Below are 8,079 nucleotides of genomic sequence, written 5' to 3'. Positions count from 1 at the left end.
AGAGTCGGACACTCAACTGACTGTACCACCCAGGTGTCCCAGTAAACTTTTAGTTTTTTAACCTCTCTTAGGTCTCAATTTCTTTGTCTATAAACAGGGCGTGAAAATAATACCTTTTTCTTAGGACTGTGGTGAGGACAAACTGAGGTATGCATGCACCTTTGTAGCCCAGTTCCTGGCAGAAAGTGAAATAACTAATGACCTATCAGCCCAGGCTTTATTCAACTCTCTTCCTGCAGAAAGCTATTCTTTTGGTATTCATGATTTGGTAGATTCCACGATTTGCAGACCGATCATTTCCTTTCTTTTCTTTTTAAAACGTTTATTATTTTTTATTTGCTTTATTATTATTATTATTATTATTATTTTAGAAAGAGAGAGAGAGCATGAATGGGGAGAAAGGTAGAGGAGAGAGAGAGAGAATCCCACTCTGAGCATAGAGCCTGACGCTGGGCTCTATCCCATGACCCTGGGATCATGACCTGAGCTGAAATCAAGAGTTGGACACTCAACAAACTGAGCTACGCAGGAACCCCTCATTTACCCTCATAATCTCCGGGTGGGTTCATCAAGGTTTGTTCCTTGTACTATTTTTCTTCATACAGAAAAGGAACAGTCTCTGCTGAGTTTTGTACTTGCTGGATTTCTGAACTCCGAGCGTTTACTGGAAGTGTGGTTTTCCGAGATGGAGTACTGGCTAAGGATCCGCACAGCACCCTGCACCCATGTTTCCCTCAGCTCCCCCTTCTCAGTTCTTCTGTGAGAACGGTCAATCAGCATAATAAAGCATTTCATAAAGTCATGATTTGACAAGAAAAAGATCAATGTAAATACTACACAGACAAATACTGTGAGGAGAGACATCTGGATGTCCACTGCTTGCTTCCTGTTGAGAGAGTTCGGGAATTTGGGGGTTTTAACAGTTGGACAGAGCTAATTTTGGAAACTACTTCACATTTCTACAAAAAAAACAAGTGCACACATTTATTACACTTCACTCATCAGATGAGGGAAGCTGGCGGTCAACTTCCCAGGCCTCTCTGAGAACAAAAGAGATTTAATTGGACATGGAGCAGACGGTTTTCCTTCTCTTTCCACTCCTCACTGCTAGGGCATCCCTTCTCCTTCGTCATGGCTCAGGTTTCCTTGATTTCTTCCTTTCCTGCTTATATTCAGCGCCCTCCAAGTTTCCAGAAATCCCAACTTTAAATTCTGGATTTGCCACTGACTGGCTAGCTAATCTTAACAAATCTCTTACTCTGTCTATACCACAGTTTCCTCTTTTGAAAATAAAATTAATCTCTTAAATATGGAGAACAAACAGAGGGTTCCTGGAGGGGGGATGGGCTAAATGGGTAAGGGGCATTAAGGAATCCACCCCTGAAATCATTGTTGCACTATATGCTAACTAACTTGGATGTAACTTAAATAAATTTAAAAAAAAGAAAGAAAAGAAAATTAATAGTAATAATAATTACACTTTACACTCAAATGTCACAGGGTTATATAGATCAAGACTCCTCCCTGTCCTTCCAGTTCCCAGACCATTCAATGTTCTTTCTTGCTTCTATTATCTTAAAAAAAATTTTTTTTTCTTTTCTCAAGCAGGCACCGGGCTCAGCAAGGAGCCCGATGCAGGGCTCCATCCCATGACCCTGGGATCATGGCCTGAGCTGAAATCAAGAATCAAATGCCTAACTGACCGAACCACCAAGGCGCCACTCTATTATCTTTTCATGCAAGATATCCCTTTTCCCTAAAAAACTGTGATTCAGCCTTTTAGATGCAGCCCAGATATTACTGGTACTGTGAGAGATTCTTTCTCTCTCCTTCTCAGGTGATAGTGTTGTATGGGGACAGATGGTAGCTACACTTGTGGTGAGCATAGCGTAACGTGCAAACTTGTCGAATCACTATGTTATACACCTGAAACTGATGTCATATTGTGTGTTAACTGTACTCAGATTAAAAAAAAAAAACACTTCAAAGCACAATTAGTAGCATGGGAAATGCTACTACACATTTTTAGTAAGAAAAAGCAACTTATAAAATAATACAATCCAAATCTGGTAAAATATGATACGTATACATCATTATTTTTTTTTAATAGGATGATACCGGGGACTCTTCTTATCTCGGACCCCAGGCTATCGCTGCAAACCTGAAGGAACTCTCACATTCTAAAAAGGAGATGCTAGGTACATAACTGCAGGTGCTATTAAAAGGTAGACCAGATTGTCTTGTAACACCCCACCACCTCAATCAGCCTACAAAAGCAAAGACAAGAAACTCAAAGTCAGTTTGCTTCACTAGGAACTGCCAGTGAGCTATTAGTTGAATAAGAACTCTTCTGTGTTATCTTCATCTCCATTCCCCGTGAGTTACCCACCTTTCGGGCCAAATGAGAGTAGCCCTAAGAGAATAATTCGTAGAAATTAGGACTGCCTACAGGAGGGGAGCCTGGCTTCACACTCCTTGCTGGATGCTGGCTGAATTATACACACTCCCAGGACCATGGCGGTGCTGCTTGCCATGTCAAGTAGACTGAGAAAGTTCTTGGAGCTTGACACATACTCCCTTTCCTAGAGGGGGGGGGTCACATGTGAACCCAGAGAGTTGTGCCTACTTCCTGTCTGAGCACCCTGAGGCCAGAGGAGCAGTTCACAACATCAGGGCAAGCAGAAGAAGCAGCAGAGGGGGTAGTGTGACGCCACCATTCAGTGTGGAAGGGATGCCTCAGTTTTCCACAGCCCAAGAGAGTATTTTCGAAGGTAACCGGATTTAAAGCTCCTTAAAGGTCACCCCAGCAGAAAATGGTACAGGGTAACTGCAAAAGCTTGGTGTGGAAGATGGCAAGACATCAGCTGGAGTGTGCATCATTCCGACTAATGTCAAGGAGCTTCACATTGCATAGTCCTGGGGGTGCATCCCAATAACCCACACACCCAGTGCTCCAGAGACTGAGGGTGGGGCAGCCTCCAATCACAGACAGGCAGTCTTAGCCAGTGGAAACCTAAGACAGAAGCAGCAGCAGCTAGGAAAGGGTGTTTCTGTCTCTTCCCCTTCCCCTCCCTTCCACCTCCCCTCCAGTGGTGGGAGGAGAACAGACCCAGACACACAACTCCCACTCCCTACTAAGAGTTCCCTGACCTTGACTCAGGTCTGTGTTGAGGATTACAAATTGGAGGATACTGGGGAGAATAGAAGTTCTAATTGTAAGAGAGATTGAAACTTTGATTTAGACTCAATGAAACTTGCCATTATAATTGAAAATGACATTTTCCTTGGGGATCCATTTTGCTCTCAAGATCTCATTCTTGATGACGGAGGGAGAAAACTTAGATTTGCCAATGAAAAATAATGCAGGCTTTATTTTCATTCATTTCACTTCACAATGTCCAGACCCTTTGATGTCTTGCAAATGAAGAAGGAAGATATCCTTAAATTCCTTGCAGCAGGAACCTACTTAGGTGGCACCAACTCTGACTTCCAAATGGAAAGTACGTCTACAAAAGTTAAAGTGATGGCATCTACATCATAAATCTGAAGGGGACCTGGAAGAAGCTTCCACTGATGGCTTGTGCCATTGTTGCCATTGAAAACCCAGTTGGTGTCAGGGTCACGTCCTCCAGGAACACCGGCCAGTGGGCTGTCCTGAATTTTGCTGGTGCCACTGTAGCCACTCCTACTGCTGGGTACTTCACTCCCAGAACTTTCAATAACCAGATCCAGGCAGACTTCCAAGAACCACATCTTCTGGTGGTTACTGAGGCCAGGGCTGACCACCAGCCTCCCATGGAGGCATCTTATGTTAACCTGCCAACCACTGCTCTGTGTATCACAGACTCTCCTCCATGCTATGTGCACATTGCCATCCTGTGCAACAACAAGACAGGTCAGTGGGGCTCGTGTACTACATGATGGTGCGGGAAGTTCTGTGCACCTGTGCCACCATCCCTCATGCACACCCATGGGAGATCATGCCTGATCTATTTCTACAGAGATTCTAAAGAGATAGAAAAGAAAGAGCAGGCCACTGCTGAAGAGGCCATGACCAAGGAGGAATTTCAGGGTGAGTGGACATCTCTAGCCCAAGCAAACTGCTTGAGTTTACTGCTATTGAGCTCAGGTTGCAGACTGGTCTGAAGGCATGCAGGTGGCCTCTGTGCCCATCCGGCAGTTCCATACTGCAGACCAGAGCCCCTCGTCTGCCACTGAAGACTGGTCTGCAGCTCCCATTGCTCAGACCATTGAATGGGTAAGAACAACACTAAGTGGTGTTAAGTTGTTCTTCTACAGTTTCTTAAACTGAATGCGGAAAATAAGATTAATAGAAAATAAAGTTTCTTAAAAAAATAAAAGAAAGAAAGAAGAGAAGAGAAGAGAGAGAAGAGAAGAGAAGAGAAGAGAAGAGAAGAGAAGAGAAGAGAAGAGAAAGAAGAGAAGAGAAAGGTGATATAGTCTCTAGGTTTAAAACTGTCCCAGGTAAATGTTCAGCGGATTCTGTTAGTAGGACTATCACGACTGTATCTCCTTCCCAAGTTGTTTCCTCTTCCCCTCCTTATTTCTGTAATGGTGTCTGAGCTTAGGCAGGACCTTACATACCGAGTGGGAGGAGAAGTCTCTGATCCATGTACTGTGTCCTCATTTTACAGATGAGAAAATAGAGGTTCAGTAGCCTGTAAGGGTACATAGCAGCTAGTGAGGGGCAGAACTACCTCTGTGGTTGGGCAGAGGTTGATATACATAAATGCAAAATCACCAGGTAAATGGATTAGGCAATTGACATGTCAGAAGAATGAGGAGCACACTGGCTGGGTTGGGTGGCTGAGGTGCCAGATCTTGATACGTTTGTCAGGACACTCAGACTCATATAAAACACACCAGCCTGACACAATTGAATCACGTCTATATTTCTGAAAGATGAACACGGTCCAATAAAGGACAAAGGATTTCACATGGTTCAAAGTATGTATTGCACTATTTGTTCCATTCACCTATTTCTCATTCATTTATTACATCTCTATTTTGTGGGTCTTACTAATAAGGTATCGTTCTAGGCACTAGGGATACAGAACATAAATAAGATAGCCTCTGCGCTTACAGAGCTTTTTTTCTAAAGAGGGAGGGAAAGAATAAAAACTAATTATACTATTCATGCCTTATTATAATTTTTGATAAGTGATATGATAAAGAAATTTAGTGTCCCATGAGACCATAAAATAAGGACATGACCTATTTGGTGGATCAGAGAATCTTCTCTTGAGAGAATGGCATTTGAGCTAAGCTATAAAAGATAAATAGAAGCTAGCCAAGGGGAAGGGAAGAGTTATAAGAACGTTCCAGACCACATGTGTGCTATTCCTATTGAGACACAGCATGGCTCAGCCACAGACCTGAAAAAGAGCTGGGATGACTGGACAGTGGTGAGGTCAGTTCTACAAGATTTTAGATTAAGTAGCTGTTGGATTCAGTCCATGGTCCAGGAAGCAGTGTATGGGGGAATACCCATGATCTTACTGGGAGTTTGCTGGGAGAATCTAGGAATTGGAAGAGGGATCATTTTGGCATGCCGTCCATATGATGTAACAGAAAATCCATCTAATAGTACTTAAAACTGAAGTTAGCAAACTTTTTCTGTAGATGGTCGGATAGTAAACATTTTAAGGCTTTGCAGGCCATGCTGTCTCTATTGCAATTATTCAGCTCTGCAGGGGTAGCACGAAAGTGGCCACAGACACTATATGAACAAAGGAGCATGGCTGTGTTACAATAAAACTTTATTTATTGGCCCACAGGTTGGAGTTTGTTGATCTCTGGGATATAATAGGATACTTACGGGTCACTTAGCAAGAAGTCACTAGCAAGTGACCAACAGTGGTGGTTGCAGGGTTGATTCAGCAACCTTATAGGGTAAGGAAGCTGGAGAATCAGCCCTGGGATTCCTTTATGGTCATGTGAGCAAATAGAACAGAAACACCAGGTTACTGTTTTTAAAAAAAATTTTTTTTTACATTTGTTTATTTTTGAGAGACAGAGCACAAGTGGGGGAGGGGAAGAGAGACAATGAAACACAGAATCTGAAGCAGGCTCCAGGCTCTGAGCTGTCAGCACAGAGCTGGTCGCAGGGTTCAAACTCACAAACCATGAGATCATGACCTGAGCTGAAGTTGGTCGCTTAATCACCCAGGCACCCCCAATTTACTATTATTTAAAATACAAGTTTATTAAATTAAGAGTCAAGGAGACATGTATCAGTGAAGAAATTCACTGAGAAAGTTTCTTGAGGGGGAAAAGTCAGGGGTTTTAAGTGCTAAATCTGAAGAAGTGATTCGTGGTAGTTAGGTTACCTAAGGACTGAAAACTAGTATTCTGGATAGGGCAGAGTAAATCCGTTAGTTTGTCCAGGATTTGTTAAAACCAGTCTCAATGTTCATCAGCCAGCAAAAGGTCTTCAGTTCGGTCCAGTGGGAATTTGATTCCCGGGGTCTTTCAAAGTTCATTGTCCTTCATCAAGTTCCACTGCTTAGAACTAGTGTGATGAAACACAACACAAAGCTTTGATCTCTCCAGGCAAGTGCTGATGTGAGTGATAATTTTACCTCATACATATCCAAGATGGCTACTGAAATTCCAGTCACCACTTGTTGAAAGGACAGTGTCCCATCAGAAGGCATAGCCAGAATAGCTTTTGCGCACAGCACTCCCCCTGGTATCAGGGAAGAACTCTTTCCCAGAAGTTTCCCATCCACTACTGCAGTCTTACCCTTATTTCCCATTGGCTAAAACTAAGTCACGTGTCTACTAATACACCTTTCACTGGCAAAGAGTACTGGGACAATCACAGCCTTTCCCTGGGGCTGCCTGATACCTGAGCAGCACTGAACATCTATTAGCAAGGGGGAAGGGCTTGCTGGTTATTGGGAAGGCCACCAACTGTGCCCTCAGCCGCCATCACTGGCCTTCCTTCCTGTTAACAGAAAATGAAGCAACAGTGGGAGCCGGGCACTGCTGAAGAAGCTGTCGATAGAGTAATCTACAACAGTTCTGTTAAAATTAGCTGGATCTTCCCAGCGTAGTCCCTGATAATAGGTTGAGTGCTCTGACTGGAGCTTCAACGGCGCTGGCTGCTTATGAGAATAATCATATCTTATCTGTTTGGAGATCAGATTTTGTTTTTCATGAGAATGCTCAAAGGGAACACCCCTTCATGCAATCCCACTTCCTAGGGACACATAGAACCAATCTAAGGAAAAAGCTTGAGGACAGGAAACTCCGTTTATCTATAAAACAAACATACTTACAGTTTAAATAATCAGCCATAGGTTATTGGATTTCTTCTTTCTCTATATACACTACTTTTATGAGAAACTGGCAGAGCATACTTACACGCACCAACATTAGGGATTTAGTAAGAAAAGCCGTTTCCAGGGTGTGTTATAATTAAAGTCATACTAATTCAGCCTGATCCTTAAACACCTATTCCACCTCAGTCTGCACTGTGGGGTAATGATATAATTATAACCCTGAGGCTTTGTAGGACATGGGAGAAAGAATGAAGTCTTCTTTTCAAGTTTCTATGTTAATTGCACGTTACTGTTGTCTAATTATTTGTCAGGGAAAGGCAATGAATAATGCTGAGAAAAGCATGGGTTTTGCAACTGGCAGGCTGGGGATCAAATCCTAGGTCAGCCACTTACGAATGCCTCAGTTACCTCATATTTGTTGATAAGAGTTTTGGGGTGTCTTTAGGACCAGTTTTAGTGCACAGAAAGATTAATCAGAAGCTTAGTTTGGTTTTATAAATTCTGCTTTTTACTGAAGTTACAAACTGAAAACTCGACTACTTCCTTAAGCTTTTAAGTCTGGTTTCAAATCATTAATCCATGTGTAAGTTTAACAATCACTTTTGGCGGGGGCTATGACTAATGTTTTCTTTCATTTACAGACTTTGGTTAATTGAACATCTTCAAATATTTCAAAGTGCACTTACATGGTTCATGTATTTGCTTTCTTTCTCAAGGATTTCAATTCCCTGACAACAAATAAAACTTTCTTAGTATATATATAAAAAAAAAA

General features: G+C 42.4%; 1 pseudogene; it reads left to right on the top strand.

Moving 5' to 3' along the window:
• Window positions 1-3,394: 3,394 nt before the first annotated feature.
• Window positions 3,395-4,312, top strand: LOC106974981 (40S ribosomal protein SA-like; annotated as a pseudogene).
• Window positions 4,313-8,079: the final 3,767 nt, after the last annotated feature.

Source organism: Acinonyx jubatus, chromosome C1 (genome assembly GCF_027475565.1).
Source record: "Acinonyx jubatus isolate Ajub_Pintada_27869175 chromosome C1, VMU_Ajub_asm_v1.0, whole genome shotgun sequence".
Taxonomy (NCBI): domain Eukaryota; kingdom Metazoa; phylum Chordata; class Mammalia; order Carnivora; family Felidae; genus Acinonyx; species Acinonyx jubatus.
Note: the sequence above shows the minus strand (reverse complement) of the source record. Positions and strands in the feature narration are given on the sequence as shown.